We start from the raw sequence: 18854 nt of genomic DNA, 5'->3' as shown, positions 1-18854 counted from the left end.
CCTCCCTGGGACCAGCCTCAGTGACCCTCAAGGTCCTGGGGCACTCAGTGTGTGTGATGCTCAGTCTTCTGGGATGAACATTGTGGTACCCGGGAGTGTGCTCCAGGCCACTGAGCATGTGCTCTAATACTCGAGCTGTTTCCCCAGCAGAAGAGGACTGGATTTTTCTTGGGAACACCTGATGGTGCTTGAGGTCTGCTGGCAATGACTGGTTACCTGTGTGCTTGTGATCAAACCTGGGCATCTATATTCAAAGCATTCATTCTAGTTCTTTGACTTATCTCTCTGGATTGCAGATTTTTAAAAGATGTTTTGTATTAAAGTCATTAGAGAAGTACCTAACTTTCAGTATCAATAGTATTCATAGGATTTTTGTAAATGTCATTATAAATGTCCTAAGCATAATTCGCAGTAATGACCTGTGTTGCTAAATTGTAACAGTAGCTTAGCATTATATTAGTCTTGCATAGCATAGTATTTTCTTATAATGCCATTTATAAAGGAAATTTCATTAAAAACATAGTTTTGTGGTGCTAGAGTAATAATCGGGAGAACTAGTAAAATTTGAAGAAGTATTTATACTTATAGAACTTATCATTTACATTTTTATATTTTATTTGCTGCATAAAAATAGGATTGAAATACTTGCATACAAAAGTTGTGTCTTCTTTTTAGGCGCTGACCTTTCTGATTATTTTAATTATGGGTTTAACGAAGATACCTGGAACGCTTACTGTGAAAAACAAAAAAGGATACGAATGGGGCTTGAAGTTATAGCAGTTACCTCAATTACAAATATATTTATGGTAATTAGTAAACATTTCAAAATACTCCTGTCTTTTCTATTTTCTATTCACTTTTTTTCCCTAATCACTTTTTCCCCATAAAGGTGATTAAATACTGTGTGATAGTTTAAAATTCCATTCTTTTTATCGTATTTTTTCCCCTTCCCTTTCAGAGTTCTATGTTAATGCTTATCTGATATTTAGCTACAAGTTACTGACTAGCCACAGTTAGTTTGTATTTGTATGGCCTATCAATTCAAAATTACATGGCATCTGAATGGGGAATATGTTATTTAACTTATGCCAAAGACTGTACTATGGGAGTTACACCAGGTGCAGAGATCCAAGATGGCAGATTCAATCTTTTTTTTTTTTTTTTTTTTTTGGTTTTGACTTTTTGGGTCACACCCAGCGATGCACAGGGTTTACTCCTGGCTCTGCACTCAGGAATTACCCATGGCGGTACTCAGGGGACCATCTGGGATGCTGGGAATCGAACCTGGGTCAGCCGCGTGCAAGGCAAATGCCCTACCCGCTGTGCTATCGCTCCAGCCCCAGATTCAGTCTTTTTTAAAGGTGAATTTTAGTAAATTATCCTTGGTTGCTCTCATTTTTTGTTCTTGAGTCTTCTCCTATGCCACTACTCAAGGGACAAGATTAAAGTGGAAATAGCTTCTCTGTTTCCCAAACCTTCAGCTTCCTGGTGACCTACAAGTTTGCTGATTGTTGTTTCATCTCCACTTTTGCAAGCATGTGAATTTGTACCCTATTATACTAACAAATGCAAAGTAAAGTTCTTGCTCTATGTTGTGATTTTATTTTGAGTCATAGTCTATGTTTGTTTGTTGGATATAAAAGTTCTTCCAACAGGTTATGCTATTATATAGACCATAATATAATCTATCAAAATTGGAGGCTTAAATTTTCCTTGTTGTTTTTTTTAACAATGGTAAGGAAAATGGCAATCTGAATATCTCTATAACTTTGAATGTTGTATGTATTGCAGTTTGGGCATTCTTTAAGAAAAGAGTCTCTTAAAAATTGTGGATTTACTATTATTTACAATGACTAGAAACATTTTCTGGAAAGTGAATTTTACTTTTACTGGTTCTTTATATTTTCCTTGAATAGAACAAAGAAAGTTCCTTTGTAAACTTCCAGCTTCCATATACTTTTGTCTCTTTGCAGTAAACTTCTAAAAGTAAAGAATATAAAGGAAACGATGGTTTCCATTGAAGGTAGCCTTCATGAATACCTTGCTGATATGTATACTGCTTTACTGCAAAGTTGTTTTGAAGAGTTTTTTTCTGGTTTGGAGTAGAGGTCATTTTTCCATTTTAATTTGTGATTCTGAATGAATAAGGGTTTGAGTTGGATAAGTATAGTCTGTTGGTTTTTTTACCTTGATAATGTGCTTAAATATTGCTTGTCTTGTAGAAATACTGATTAGGGAATAGGGTATGTATTTTTTGTTTGTTTGTTTGTTTGTTTGTTTCGGGACCACATCTGTTGGTGCTTGGGGAATACTCCTGTCTTGGTGCTCGGGGGGACTTCTTTTGATGATGGGAACTTGGTGGTGATGGGCATTAAACATGGGCCTCCTGCATGCAAAGCATGTGGTCAGCCCATTGAGCAAGCTCTCCAGTCATTCAACTTCATTACTGTGTGCAGCTCACGTTTTTTTTTTCATTTTGCTTACTGTTGTCTGTAGGATCTTTTAAAATAATGAAAATGTGTTTGAGCGCAGTTGATATTTTTAAGCTGCAGTTTAAATTTCTGAAAGTGCCATGTTAAAGTTAAGATTTTCAGAGTTTTGTGGAATATTTAAAAAAATGATTACTTGTCTTTTACCATGTACCATGTAAATGGTGATTAGTAAAATGCTACAAAGTTCTTATCAGTAATGCAAACACAAAGAGGTAAATGTGTGAGGTCCTAAGTGTGAAAAGGCATATTTTAGATAAAAATATTATCGTTTCTAGGGAATTACAAGAATTAATATGAAATCAGATATTACTTTGGTATGTAAAATTATTGTGATGCTAAATATAGCTTGTTTCAGTGCTTTCTTATTAAAAAATCTTTAACTATGTCAATTTTATTGTGATACCAGGATTTACAGTATCGTAAATCATTGATTTTGTGCATACATCTTTGCAGTACCACACGTAACACCAGCGACTAATTCCTTTGACTGATGTCTCAAGGACCTTTCCCAATTCTCCACCCTCCCCACACCAACCTTCATGCAACCTCAGTTCTATAGATAAAAACTTTCCGTTTAGACTATAGAAGAAAAACAGTATGCAGTATTAGAGAAGTGTGTATTACTGTATTGGGTTTGAGGGTATAGAGAAATATTCTAGATGGAGGAAATTCTAGTTCTGTGCGGTGGGTGACCGCGGCGTCCCTGCAACATTCTCTGTCCTCAGCCTTCCCCGCTTCGCCTTCTGAATGCCGTGCGGGTCTTCCCCAGCGCTGCTGCCACCCCATCCGTGGTTCTAGGCCGTGGTCACATTGTATTCGCGTGCGCCGCCCACTCAGCCCAATGGGCCTGCAACCTGCAGCCGCTTTTCCAGTCCTCTCCGCTGAAGGTGGGTTGGCGCTTGGCTGGGATGGGGGCCATGGGAAGCAGTGCTGGGCTGGGGCACCTTGCACTGCCAGATACCCCCTGCCCCCCCAGCTTCCCGCTGCCTTGCAGTGTCTACCAGTATCCAGGCAACACACGGCGAGTCCCCACAGGCTGTCTTCTGCAGAAACTCCGAGGCTGGTTGCAGTAAGAGACTAGCTGGAAGCGTCAGAGCCCAGTTCACAGCCTCCACCTGGCTTTGAGGGGGTCCAATATGTGCTTGACAGTTCTGCTACCTGGAGGGACTCACGGCCAGCATCATCGCTCTGTCTTCCGCCCACTGTTCCCGGTGCCCACCCTGTGTTCCCATTTCCCACTGAAAACATTCTTCCCTTTGGGTGCTCCTGGGGCTCCACGGTCTCCAGCTCCTGAATTCCATCTTTAGTCCCATTCTTTTGTCTGGCCCATTTCCATTCTTCTGTGGTTCGGTTCAATTTTGGTGGAGCAGGGTTGGGTGTGGAGGGGATGGGGTTAGAACCTAGGGGTCCCCCGCTCCGCTGTTTTCCCGTGCAGACCCCCACCCCCTCCCATACTTCTGAATATATGAATGAGAATTATGGTTTCCAAGCCTTTCACATGATAATTCTAAGCCTCCTCTGATTGGCTCCCTGAAGTGGCTTCTCTTGTGGTCATTCTCACTCCCCGTCCTTTTGTCCTTGCCTGCGACTTGATCAGACATGAGAACACCCCTTCGTGTGACCACAGACTCTTCTGCTCCTCTGCAGACCCAACACCTGCTTCAGCCCCTACTCCAACCCCTAGGAGTGAAATCAAGGTCTCATGGACCTTATTTGCTTTGCAGACAGTAAGCTGCAGCTAGACTCTGGCCATCTCACGGTCATATTACAGCTGGATTTGAAAACGTTTTTGGCCATAGCAATTGAAAAGCTGGAGCGATAGCACAGCAGTAGGGCATTTGCCTTGCACGCAGCCAACATGGCCGACCCGAGTTAAATTCCTCCGCCCCTCTCCGAGAGCCCGGCAAGCTACCAAGAGTATCTCGCCCGCACAGTAGAGCCTGGCAAGCTATCTGTGATGTATTCGATATGCCAAACACAGTAACAACAAGTCTCAAAATGGAGACGTTACTGGACCTGCTCCAGCAAATCGATGGACAACGGGAGGACAGTGATAGTAAAGAGGGGGAAAGCTCTTGGCTTCCACTTGCTAACACTGGTTGGATCCCTGGCATCCCCTCCTAAGACCTACCAGGAGGGGTTCTTGAGTGCAGAGCCAGGATGAAGCCTGGGCATTGCCAGGTGTGGCCCCAAACCCCAAAATAAATAAATACACTTATATCCATTTTGGGCTGGAGCAATAGCACAGCGGGTAGAGCGTTTGCTTTACAAGCTACCGAAAGCTACCGAAAGTATCTCGCTCCCACTGCCAAGCCTGGCTAACTACCCATGACGTATTCGATATGCCAAAAACAGTAATAGAATCTCACAATTTGTTGTGAAACGTTACTGGTGCCCACTCGAGCAAATCTATGGACAATGGAGGACAGTGCTACAGTGCTATATCCATTGTAATTAATGAGTGGTACTCCTCCCACCCCTTTCTCTCATTGGCTATTAAGACCATTTCGTAGGAACAGGGATGTGACTCAGTGGCAGAGCATAGACCTTGCATGAGTGAGGGCACCCCAGGAGGAAGGCGAGTTTCATAAATATGGTGTTGAGATTTTTATGGCATAAGATTCATTACCAGTATAGTGATAATGGCAACATTCTGTAAATCAGTATGTAGTTGTGAAGGTGGTACTCTAGTTTGATCTTCTCATGCACAGGCTGGGATTACTACCTTATCTCTGAAAATTATCCATTTCCATGAGAGGTTCTTTTATAACTTGGAGAGCACCCATTGTTCTTGTCTATCTTTGGCCTCCTATAAGTACATAAAAGTAAAGGGGATCTTAATGTAAAATGAAGGAAAGACTCAAGTCATCAGAGAATTTCTTCATAGTTACCAGCAAAAAAATGAATAAAAAAAAACTGTTACAAAATTAAGGTAACTCCTCTCCAGGGTCTCAGAACCCTTCAGAAGCTTCCTAAGTTGACAAAACTGCAGTCACTACAGGTCCAGGCCAGTCTGTGGTGTAAGCATTCAAAGATCAGTCTTCATTGCTCCCTCTCCTCAGGCAGCTTTAGGTTGGAGAAACTAATTTTGTTCTCTTTTCTCATTCCTTGATTTATTCTCTCAACCAACAAACTATCAAGCCTTTGTGAGTAACACACTTTTCTTGCTTCAGAGAATGAGGAAAGGATACAATATGGATTCTTTGAGCACTCAAGGTGCTTATAAACTGGTTATAGTGATAGGCACATGAAACAAATCAATAATTAGTATTGCTCTGCTTTTATTTGTGTTTGAATAGTTTTTCTTTTATGTTTTGCAATGCTCAAGGCTTTCTTCTGACTCTGCACTCAGGGATCACTTCTAGTAGGCTTGGGGGCACCACATGGGGTACTGGGGGTCATACCCAGATTGGCCACATGCAATGCAAAAATGCCTTGCCCATTGGACTATCTCTCCACCCTTGCATTTGAATTTTTATTAATAAGTTCATATAGTACATATTGGCTGAAAGTTAAAATTGTCATTTAAGAACTAATGATATAAGAAGTCCACAGTAATGTATTTAGTGAAGTTAGAATACAGGTATTTTGTATTTTATAAAGAATCTCTTATGCAGATGATCTTGATCACTTGGTCACTTGATATCCCGTTATTCATTGATTCGCTCGAGCGGGCGCCAGCAATGTCTCCATTCATCCCTATCGCGTGCTATTGTAGCCCAATGGCATCTGCTCATTCTAGGAACACGAAGAGCCTCAAATCGATCATTCAGGGTCTTGATAAAGAAGTCTGATCATCTCATAAGTGGACGGACACATGATCTTTTGATGTCCCGTGGAATCCAGTCCGTAATGGCTCTAGTCCAGCAGTCATCTCCAAATTTCATTACGTGTCCAACCCATCTGATTTTCGACGCCTTGGCAAATGAGACAGCATCCCTGATTCTTGACCGTTGAAGAAGGTGGAAATTTCGGATTCTTTTTCTCTCATTTGAGTGAAGCATGATACTCAAGCATAGCTCTTTGGATTCCTCTTTGGGAGACTCGAATAGCGTTCTCATCATGTTTGTGTAGGGCCCAGGTCTCTGAGGCATATGATAATGCAGGAAGAACAGTGGAATCGAAGAGATGTGCCCGGAGCCAGAGGTTCTTTGTCCTCTTAGCTATTTCTTCAACATTCTTGAAGGCGTTCCAAGCCACTCTCTTTCTCCTGCGCAAGTCAGGTGCCAGGTCATTCGTCATGTTGACTTGTCGACCTAGGTACACATAACTGTTGCATTCGGAGATGTTCATCCCATTGAGCGTGAATGGAACGTCAGGAACGAGACCATTTCTCGAGAAATGCAGGTGATCGTTGCTTATAAAATGGTATAACAAAAAATAAACGAAACTATAGTCTCTTCTAGCAAGGCTAATAATTTGGAGAGAGGAGTGCTGTAGATGAGGTCTTGCTTTGGTGGCAGGTCTATCTTACCTATCTTTCAGGTTATAGTTACAGGCAAGAGCTTCTAGCAAGAGCTTCTAGATAGAATCACTGAAGCAATTTACTTCTTTTGCTTATCTACAATCTTGCAGATCTTACAGCTTATAGTTTCACTTGCCACCAGAAGTCAGGGACACGCTCAGATTAATCAGAGATTTTGGAAATAATGCAGAAAAGTATCACGGCTTGAGAATAATACGTATTAGTGCTTCCTATGAACTTAATGCCTAAACTGTTTAAAGGACCAAAGAAATAGGCCAGGAGTTAATGGGCTGACCTTGCTTGCTGCCAACCTGGTTCTATCCCCAGCCGCACATGATTCCCCCAACCACCACCTGGAGTGATCTCGGAGCACAGAGCTAGGAGTAACTGATTACTGCTGAGTATGGCTCTGAAACTACAGCAACCAGCAAAGTTTGTTTGATTTGCTCTTCACGGCCACTTTATGAAACTTGTACTGAGAAGTCTTGGGTGGGCTGAATTAGATCTCTGTGGGAAGTCGTTCCTAATCTCGGGTATCTCTCTTATGTCTTTAGGTTCGTCTCAGCAGACATAAAGCAGTTCGACATTCTACACTTGCCCTAAACAGCTCCCAGTGCCAGGAACTGGCAAACTAATATTTTGGTTTCAATGGATGGTCTAAAAGGATTGTCAAGGTACGAAGCGGGGAGAGAGTTCAAGTGCGGAACTTGTGCCCACCGTGTTCAAGGCCCTGGGTTTTGTCCTGAGTATTGCACGACTCCCAGCTCTGTGGGGTGTTACCCCAGCAGGCTCAGAGAACCTGCAGACCTGATAGATGAGAGTCGTCTAAGTGAAAGTGTTGGATCACCGGTCACACCCCAGAATCAATAAGGTCTCAGTGAGTTGACGGTGGTGTCCATATTCTACAAGTCTTGTGTGCTCTGTATGTTCATGGCTGGGAAGTTTTGTTTAATGTTGAAGTCACAGGTTACTTCAACGGTTGGCAAGGATTGCTGGAGTTTCGTTTTTATTTCTAATTAAACTTTTTTTTCCAGAAATATGTTTTTGTTTTTTAGAACTTTATAGTGAAACACCATGAGGTACATTTGTAGATTTACAAATTTTTGTGCTTGGGTTTCAGTTATACAATGATCGAATACCTATCCCTCCCACCCCCCCATCCTCCCCATCCCACCCTGCCTCTGTGGCAGGGCATTTCCCTTAGTTCACTCTCTCCTTTTGGGTGCTGTGGTTTGCGAAAGAGGCATTGAGTGGCATCTAATTAAACATTTTAAAATCTACATTGAGATGTTCAGAAGGACCTTCAATCTGAACTCTTAACAGCTTCAGGATCTTTCTGAACTTGAAGAAAGGGAAAATGAAGATATTGTGGCACCACTTCAGAAGCAAAGCGTGAAGATCTTCTGTGCTTTAGAGGTGGTTTTGTCGTCCTTTGGCAAGAGCCCTGGAGTTGGCAGAGCCGAGGAGACTTTGGATAAACTGGAAGGTCTCTGTGGGGACTGGAATGGGGGTGTGGGTAAGAATTCATTCTCTCTCTCCCTCTCTCTCTCTGTCTCTCTCTCTCTTTCTCTCTCTCTCTCTCATCATATTTTCAGATACATCACAAACTGCCCTCTCCTTGCTAAGTAAGCTGCTAAAGCCATGGGCCGATGCTTTTAATAATACTTGTTTAAATCTTAGGTAGTAACCAACAGAACCTTTTCTTTTTGGTGGGGGAAGGACCTGGGGACCCTTCACAATTTTAGAGCTGTCTGCTTACCAAGAACCTTAGGGGTATAGGGATGGGAATAGTGTTTCTCCTATTTGGGGGTAACAGTCTTCTTTGTTCCAAAGTAATTTTTCAAATACAGATCATGTGTAATTGTCTGTTATCCCAGCGAAATCTTCATTTTGACAATGAAATACCCAAATAAAAATGTTTTTCCCCCCAGAATCTGTGGCATTTAGGCTTAGGGTATTAAATTAAAGGCAGCACTGTTAGTGAAAGAACTGGAACAGACTCTGGTAGGTGAATCTTAGGGAGAGACCAGCTCATCCTTTCCACTACCAAATCTTCCTCAAGTTCCTGAAGTTGATAGGTGATAGGGCAGATGTTTGAATGGGTTGTCACACCCCGTGGGGGGTAGGGGCGTGCCATCTGCCTGAGGTTATCTAGTCACCATCACCAAAGCCGCCTGCACTTCCCCATGGCCGGAACCAAGGGGAGGCTGACCAGATTGGTTTTTAACCTGAGAAGTGCACTCATCCCCTGGGAATGGGCTCAGCGCCCATCGGGATATATTAGCTCTAGAATTACCAGTTATCCAATTCCGTTATTCCTAGCTGCGGTATCCAGGTGACTCGGGTCTGCTTTGAACACTATAATATTTTTTTTTTTTGCTCTTTGGGTCACACCCAGTGAAGCACAGGGGTTACTGCTGGTTCTGCACTCAGGAATTACTCCTGGCGGTGCTCAGGGGATCATAAGGGATGCTGGGAATCGAACCTGGGTCAGCCGCCTGCAAGGCAAATGCCCTATCCACTGTGCTATTGCTCAAGCCCAGAACACTATAATTTTTGCAAAGTAATCGACTCCATGCCAGGCTGTTTTCCTCGAGGCACTCCAGAGAGGGGCAGGTGAGAGTCCTTCCTGTCCCACTACCCAACTGCCGCCACGCTCCAGGCCAGGGCGCTTTCACATTAGAAGACACTTCCTACCCATTTTCTATAATTGCCACACCATATTTGATGGAGTTCAGACAGTAGGCAACAAGTCATAGAGAGAAATATATAAATATTTGCCTCTTGGAGAGCCCATCAAGCTACTGAGAGTATCCTACCCACACGGGCAGAGGCTGGGGACTCCCTGTGACATATTCGATATACCGAAAACAGTAATACCAACAAGTCTCATTCCCCTTATCCTGAAAGTGCTCCAATCATTGGAAGAAGCTGCTAAAATCTCATCACTGGAAGGAATAGAGACGTTACTGGCCCCCACTCGAGTAAATTGATAAACAACGGGATGACAGTGATACAGTGATTATTATAAAGTAACTTATTATTATAAGGTAAAAGGTAAAGGCCCTCCCATTGATCGTTGATTTGCTCGAGCGGGCCCAGTAACGTCTCCATTGGAGACTTTGTTGTTACTGTGTTTGGCATATCGAATACTCTCGGTAGCTTGCCGGGCTCTCCGAGAGGGGCGGAGGAATCGAACTCGGGTCGGCCATGTTGGCCGCTTGTAAGGCGAACGCCCTACCTCTGTGCTAAAATCAAAATATTTGATTACATTTAATATTCAAACGCCAATCCCACCACCAGTACACCTTCTTACCACCATATTTTGTATGTTTCCATCTCGAACCTGAACCCCTGCCCCAAAGCAGAACCGAAAGAATTTATTTTGTATTGTGTTCTGAATCAACTACTGAAAATACTCCAAAAAAGTTTCCTTAGAGGAAAGTATGTGAAGATTGTTCTACTTCCCCCAGGGACCATTAAGCCCTTCAATAAGAGGTTACTGACATGTTGTTAAAGGTTGAGCCTTGTTTGTTTGTGTGTGTGTTTGTGTGTGTATATATACACTCCTATATATACACACATCTGTAAAAATATATGTCCCTGTATGACTGGTAGCCTTCTACTTTAAATCCCATCAAATGTTTAGTGATACTCTTGGATTATTAGTGGTGTGAGGTATGTCAAGTTCCTAGTGTATAGTAGAGGAGTCTATAGGTGTCTAGCTTCAATTTGCCCATTTGAAATACATAATCAGTATGAGATTTGTGCCATGGTCTTGACTAATTCCCTTCGAGTTTACCTGTTTACGAATGTCCAGAATAGATCAGACAGCAAAAATGTATGGTAATAGCCCTGACAGAATATACCTACCAGAGAACCTTTGAGACATAGCCTTGCGTGGTACCTTCCCTTACTCATTAAGATCGTGATGTAGTTCTCTTTTTTATTTTTTTATTTTTGTTTTTATTTTTATAACCTTTTTATCTTCTCGGTTACTCCCAGCGATGTTCAGGGGTTACTCCTTGTTCTACACTCAGAAATTACTTCTGGCAGTGCTGGGAGGTCCACATGAGATGCGGGGGTTCGAACCCAGGTCAGCTGCATGCAAGGCAAACGCCCTACCTGCTGTACTAGAGCTCCAGCCCCAGTTCCCCTTTCAGAGGTCATAAAAATCAATTCTAGAGGTTGGCATAGTAAATCCATTTGTTTTGGTTGGATTTAGGATCATTATCATTCCTTACGAAAAGGAAGACCACTCAGAAGTTTGCTATTCAAAAGACTGTGTCAGATGCATTTCAGAAACTGCTCATTGTGGTTTAGGTAAGACTTTTGTAGGTTGTCTTGAAGTCCTGCAGTTTTCTTACTTGAAGAGCAAATAAATTGATTTTGAGAAATAATGGAAATATAAGTACTTCCTATTCCTCTATTTTCTAGATGCTTTACAGAGTAGTCACAAATTTGTTCTTTGTGAAATCTGTGAAAAATAATTACAGCAAATATTACCCCCAATGTATAAATGTAGAATAGTTTAGACTGTAGAGAGAATATTTGATCCAATTCTTCTTTCTCAATTGTTTGTCAATAAAGCAGAAGAGAATAGTGGTTCTAAACTTCAGAATCCTCTGTTTAAGTACTAGTTCTGTCCATTTTTTTCTTTTCTTTTCTTGGTTTTTGGGCCACACCTGCTGACGCTTAGGGCTTACTCCTAGCTATGTGCTCAGGTACCACTTCTAGCAGGACTCGGGAAACCACATGGGGTGCCAGGGACTGAACCTGCGTTGTATGCATGCAGGGCAAATGTTCTACCCATAGTAATAGAACTCTGGCCCCTCTACTTTTTAAAATGCAGCTGTAGGTCTCTAAACATATATGTGAAGGTATTTCTAAGCCGCAATTTTCTTTTCTTTTCTTTTTTCTTTGCTTTCTTGGGCCATACACAGTGATGCTCAGGGGTTAGTCCTGGCTCTGCACTCAGGAATTATCCCTGGCGGTGCTCAGGGGACCATATGGGATGCTGGGAATCGAACCCAGGTCAGCCATGTGCAAGGCAAACGCCCTCCCTGCCTCACTAAGCTGCAATTTTCTGAAAAAATATACTTTTAGTTTTGCTTACCTTATATTGTAAAAGTAAATAACACCTAGAACTGCACTCATTTGTGGAATATAAAGTAACAGAATTGGAGACTAACACCCAAGGATAGTAGAGATCGGGACCAGGAGGATTGCTCCACAGCTCGAAAGCAGGCCTCGCATGCTGGGGGAAAAGGCAGCTCAGATAGAGAAGGGACCACCAAGTAAAGGATGCTTGGAGGGCCCATTCGGGATGAGAGATGTGTGCTGCAGGTAACTACAGACCGAACATGATAGCCACTTAATGCCTATATTGCAAACCACAACACCCAAAGGAAGAGAGAGATTAAAAGGGAATAGTCCTGCCATGGGGGGGAGGGGCGGTGGAATGAGGGAGTCATGGGAGGGATACTGGGAACACTGGTGGTGGACAATGGGCACTGGTGGAGGGATGGGTACTCAATCATTGTATGACTGAAACATAATCACGAATGTTTGTAAGTCTGTAACTCTATCTCACAGTGATTCATTAAAAAGAGAAAGAAAGAAAGGGGCTGGAGCGATAGCACAGTGGCTGGGGTGTTTGCCTTGCATGCAGCTGACCTGAGTTCGGTTCCCACCATCCCATATGGTCCCCTAGCACCGCCAGGAGTGGTTCCTGAGTGCAGAGCCAGGAGGAAACCCTGCATCGTTGGGTGTCACCCACAAAAACAAAAAAATAAGAAAAACATTAAATAATAAAAATAAATGTTTAAAAAGACTTACCTAGAATTTACTAAAGGACGAAATATTCTAATTATTGCTACTGTTTTCCTACTGAAGAGGAAACTTAACTGGAATCAGTTCGGGGTTGGTTTTCAGCACTGACATATTGAGTGTTTGTGAGTCTATTTAACAACCAACTATGTGTTGTGAACCTTCACAGTGATTCTGCTGGCGGTGCTTGGGGGATCCTATGGGATGCTGGGAATCGAACCCAGGTCAGCCACATTCAAGGCAAACGCCCTACCCGCTGTGCTATTGCTCCAGCCCCCTATTTAAGATTTTTAATTTTTTTCCTCTTATGGAATTTTCTAGTGCTATGGATATTTCCGGCTGTGCCCAAAGGAAACTGAATAATCCGTACAGAATCCACAAACAGAATTGCTCTCCTTGCTTTATAGCCCTGCAGTCTTAGAGACAGAAATTTTCAGTTGTCAGAGACCTTATTTATTACACGAGTAGCTCCTGGGTTGACTTCAGCCTTGCAGTCTGGGCAATTTTCTAGCAAAAGAGACTTCTGTGGTCATCTGGTAAAATTTCTATCAACTATAATAACTTTTAAGAACCAATGGGGGGTTAGGAAGATGGTACCAGAGCCTTGCATATCCCTGGCACGGCATATGGTCCCCTCTAGTACCATCCGGGAGCACAGAGCCAGGAACAGTCCCTGAGTACCAGAGGGTAGGATCTACAAACCCCAAATAAAAAGAAATGAAAGAAGCAGTGGGTTGGAGAGATAGCTCAACAGGCTGAGCACATTCTTGGCATGCAGGAAGCAGGTTTCAGTTCCAGCTCAGCACTGCATTGCCAGGAATGACTCCAAGAACTAAGTGGGTATAATCCCTGAGCACCTTTGAGAATGACCTCAAAACAGAGAAGCAAAAGGAACCAAACTTAATGTCTGCATTGACAAGGAAAATACTCTTATCTTATGCTTTAGAAATAAAATTATTGGATGTATAAAGGAAGTACACACCCACTATCACTGTGTACTACCTTCATAGAAAGAATATTTTAGCCAATAATTTTGAATTGATCTTTGTTAACTTTATTTCAGAAAGTGGTAAATTAGCTGTGGAATATCGGCTTTTTGAGGAGCTCACTGATGCCAGAACCGAAGAACTACATGATTTAGTTCAAGTACGTGAAGAGAAAAACTCAAGGATGAAATATGCAGGATGTCTGTAATTCAAAATAATGAGCAGACTTTAGAAGATTTTACCATGTGTTAGCGATTCTACCGTTCCCAGAAAAATATGAAACTCTCAAACTTTACTTCAGAGAATTTCTGAAGTTTCCCTGAAGTCCTGGCCCTTATTTGAAAAATAGAGAGTTCTGAGTGCCCTCTGCATTCTGTCAGAGAAATCCTTTTTTTTTTTTTTTTAATGTACGAGTACTGCTACATAAATAGCAGCCACAGATTACGCTGGTTGAATTGGGCATGAACTCCACCTTACTCTTTTTTTTCATTTTTTATAATTTTATTTAATGAATCACCATGAGAGCAGTTACAAAACTTTCGGGTTTAAGTCTCGGTCATACAATGAAACACCCATACCTTCACCAGTGCCCATTCTCCACCACCAAAATCCCCAGTATACCCCATCCCACACCCTCCCCCTACCTGTGGGGCAGATGATTTCTACATTACTCTCTCTCTACTTTGATTACATTCAATATTTTGACACCAGACCTACCATTATTATTTGGGATTTTACTCCAACACTCATATCTGCCAAAAAGACAACCGTAGACAACTTTTTTTCTATTGCTGGTTCTGAATAACATATGATGCCGCACTGCCACAGCAGTGGCTGCGCAATTTTGAAATTCCAAAATTTTAACAATTAAATCTGGAGGGATTTCTGCCAAAACCTGCTGGGTTCCGAGATTTGTTCCTGAGTCTCTGGGATCATGGCCATTAAGCAGCTTCATCAGGAGCTAGAGAGGCCGTTCGTGGAAGGTGACTCGGGGTCTCGCTGGGGTGGGGAGGAAAGGGCAAGCTCCACCCCCATCCTGTGAGGCCCCATGTGTCTCCTCACTGAGGCCCAAATCTGACTCTCCAATGGCGTCTGGAAGATGGCGGCCACCAAGCCTTCTAGGGGGAGCAGATGGAGGGACAGCACCCTTCCCCCCCTGGGGTGGCAGGGCGCCGGTAACCCACTGCGGGGCCCAGATGCAGAAAAATGCCTTTTTGAACTCCACTTAAACAGGGTCTAGGAATGTGGGGCCTTATGTGTCATCATGCTACAGCATTTGAAAAGTTACATTTTTTTCCAAGTATGATATCATACCTAGAGCTCAGCATCTCATATATATCTCCTATGAACTATTTTATGAAAGAACCTTTCTGTTCAACAATTGCACCGTATTCCAAATTAGGAATTAATTTGCTAATTTCCAGGAGAGCATATGAATACACTATTTAAATGTGTGTGTTCTAGAGATGCAGGAGGCGGTGGGCGGCAAAATGTGATTCATATCATTGGGAACAAATTTGGAATTGAATATAAGTAATTAACTTGGCCCAAAGTCAGAAAATTTGTTTCCAAAGTTAGGGAGTTAGGGAAGAAAGTGAGAGAGAAGGTGGTTCTCTTCCTCTTGTTGAAAGCCTTTTTCTTTCCTTTGTAAAATAAATTTTATTTGTGGGTAAGGTAGCGGGGTTCACACTTGGTAGCGCTCAGGAATTACCCAGCCTGGCTCTTTGTTATAATCACGTGTCAAAGTGCTCGAGGGACCAGGTGATGGTAGGGATCAAATTCAAACCTTTCTTGTGCAAAGCATGTGCTCAATCTTTTGAACTATTGATCTAGTCCTGCAAAGAAATTTTTAAAATAGTTTAAATCAGACCCACCAAGAAAACTTCCAACACCTACAATTGGGTCTTAAAAGACTTAGCTTAGGAGCCTGAGACATAGTTCATCAGGCTGGAACATGGACTGTGATGAGGGAGACCTGGGTTTGATACCTGCCACTGCATGGCCTCCTGAGCACTGTCAGGTACAGCGTCAAACACCTCCAGGTGTGGCCCCCAAAGAGATAACAATGTCCACCTTACTAAGAAAGGTGAGAAGACATTTCGTACTAATGCCAAAGAATTCAGAAAACTAGCCCTAAATGAGGCTACTCTTGGAACCAACTCCATTCGGGGCTCTCTACTCAACTAGAGAGTGGGAAGAAGCCCCTTCTCATGGAATTTATATTCTGGAAGTGTGAGATAATAAGAACTGATATGGATGAGAAGAAGGACTGTGAAGAAAGTAAAATGGGTGCTAGTTACAGTATTGCAAGAGAGCCTTGTCACTTTCTGATGTGAACATCTTAAGTGTTCCCTCCGAGTGCTAGAAGGGCAGCCCTCTAGAAAGGAGCTTGCTCCTTTTTCTCCATGAATTTATGTTGAGTTCCATGCAAGAAAGGGGGATTTCCCCAGGCCGGTGTAAAGAAGTGCAAATGGCTGTTCATTCAGTTTAAGAACGGTCTCCTAGAATCAACTGTTTCTGGCCCCCGAGCCCTGCTTCAGAAAATGTTGTGTCCCTGATTCCGTGCTATCCCCTCTCTAGGAGAGTGATAAATAATCAGAGAGACTAAGAGCTTAAAGGAAATGACAACATTTGTGAACCCCCACTCACCCAAAGTAGTGCTCCTTTTGCAGGTCAGCTACCTTTCTTGGAAGCAGGATGGCCAAGGGGAGGAAGAATGTCTCTTGGATTTCAGTAGTGAGGAGGAAGCACCAAGACCACCACAGCTGGATTAGTGCTGTTGATTCACCAGTGTTCCCTGTCTGGGGACAAGCTGTTCCTCCCCCACCCTCAGGGCAGGAGTGGGCACTCCCAGTCCTGTTGGGTGGCAAGAGTGGGAGGGGAGGCAAGGGGGGTGGGGTAGAGGACCTGATTGGATGTGTTTGGTGCCTTGGGGGAAGAAGGAAAGCCTGGGTCCTGCTGGTTTTGAGGGGCCAGCTTTGCCCAGATCCAGTAAAGGCCAGTTAATGGCTCATAAAGATGCTGAGGGGGTGGGTTACGCAGTTGCCAAGGGTCTGTGGTTGCCAAGGGCGTGTGTGATAAGGGCATGCACATGTAGTGCCCCAGCTGCCTTAATCCTCAGGCTCAGGAAGTGGACAATTTTTTTGCCATGGATATGGTATTACAAATATTTGCAGTCCTTTGCCTCCTTACCCATCTGCAGGGCGCTCCTCTCCGGGGGAGAGTCCTACCCCCAGTCCCCCTGACCCCCAGCCCCCCAGGGCCCCCCAAGCCCTGGCTTTCACCTTCCCCTAATCCTGCCGCTGAATCACCCCCTACCCTTCAGCCCCGCATTTCAAAACTGCTTGCCTTCACTATTTCGCATGAAAACTGGAGATAGGATTCAATTGGCGTTCATCGTGCTGATGAAGTTATTGGAACTTAGCTCCTCTGGAAGAGGACACTAGGCCCTTCTTGCCTAGACCTAGGCTTGAAAATGTACTGGAAAATACTCCCTATCCTCTTGTCTCCTAACTTGGCAGCCAATTTGGCTGCTGGTGCAGGGAGCTCCACTCCGGGGGGAGAGTCCTACCCCCAGTCCCCCAAGGCCCCCCAGGGTCCCCTAAGCCCTGGCTTTCACCTTCCCCTGATCCTACCACTGTATCACCCCCTACCCTTCAGCCCCTGGCGAACTCTGGGTTCTTTAAGGTTTTAACAAGTACTGCCCTGGTAAGTTTTCTAGGACTTTGGTTCCCGCCCTCGATGAGAGTACGCCTCTGGCTTTGCATCCTAGGAGTATGATTCCACCAAGAGCTATAGAACAACCTGAAGATCAGGTTGAAGATCTGACATATGAAATACGCCTTCCAAGTCCAGTTGGAGCGATTTCCAAACCACTAACCTTTATGATTTCCCCGGAAAACTTAAATTTGCCCCATGTCACTGTGCCTGCGCAGAATGCGCCCATGCTTTTTCAAATGGGGCTTGCCCGAGGGGTGGGGCTGCTGGGGGCAGGGCTACTGTGGCCCGCCCTGCCCATAGTGGACAGGGCTTGGCGCTAAGTCCCCACCATGGACCCCCGCTGGGTCCCAGCAGCACAAGTCTCTATTGAAGAGTCCAGAGTGCTAGTTTTGTTTCTTTCTTTTCTCAAAGAGTTATTCACAGTATTTAATTACACTCAATATTTCAACTCCTCTGTGCTATCACTCCAGCCCAGTATCCCACTGAGAGTATCTTGCCCGCACGGCAGAGCCTGGCAAGCTCCCCGTTACGTATTCGATATGCCAAACACAGTAACAACAAAGTCTCCAATGGAGACGTTACTGGGCACGCTCAAGCAAATCAACCAACAACGGGAGGGCCTTTACCTTTACCTTTACCTAATATTTCAACTCCAATTCCACCACCATGACCCCTTTCCACCACCTTTGAGTTTTCCCACCACTACCCGAGATTTCCCCAAAATATGCATTCATCTGGGGAACATAAAGTAACAAAATAGGAGACTAACACCCAAGAAGAGCCGAGATAAGTACCAGGAGGTCTACTCCATGGCTTGGAGGCCAGCTGCACATGCTAGGGAAATGGCAGATCAGATAGAAAAGGGAGCACCAAAAAAGGGTGTTGAGAGGATCCTCTCAGGATGGGAGATGCATGCTGAAAGTAGACTATAGACCGAACATGCTTGCCACTCAATGCCTCTTTTGCAAACCACAACACCCAAAAGGAGAGAGAGAAAAGGGAATGCCCTGCCACAGAGGCAGGGTGGGATGCGAGGAGATGGGGGTGGGAGGTATAGTGGCATCAGTGGTGGAAAATGGGCACGGGTGGAGGGATGGGTACTCGATCACTGTATAACTGAAACCCAAGCACAAAAATTTCTAAGTCTACAACTATACCTCACGGTGTTTCACTAATAAAAAATTTTAAAACATTTATTTTGTATTGCTTGCTATAAATAACTAAGAATGATCCAAAAAGGTTTCCATAGAGGAAAATGTATGAAAATTGTTGTATCTCATCTTGGAGCCATTGGTCGCCGGGATTAGAGACAGAGAGCTAATTTAAGGACATTGGGCAAGGACCTTGAGAAAGCAGCAGGTT

General features: G+C 43.6%; 1 pseudogene; it reads left to right on the top strand.

Moving 5' to 3' along the window:
* Positions 1 to 2007: 2007 nt before the first annotated feature.
* Positions 2008 to 16546, top strand: LOC130015915 (RAD52 motif-containing protein 1-like; annotated as a pseudogene).
* The last annotated feature ends 2308 nt before the right edge of the window (positions 16547 to 18854 follow it).

The sequence above is a fragment of the Sorex fumeus genome, unplaced genomic scaffold (genome assembly GCF_029834395.1).
Source record: "Sorex fumeus unplaced genomic scaffold, SorFum_2.1 ptg000141l, whole genome shotgun sequence".
NCBI classification, from domain to species: Eukaryota; Metazoa; Chordata; class Mammalia; order Eulipotyphla; family Soricidae; genus Sorex; species Sorex fumeus.
The sequence above is the reverse complement of the archived record's forward strand: the minus strand, read 5'-3'. Positions and strand labels throughout refer to the sequence as shown.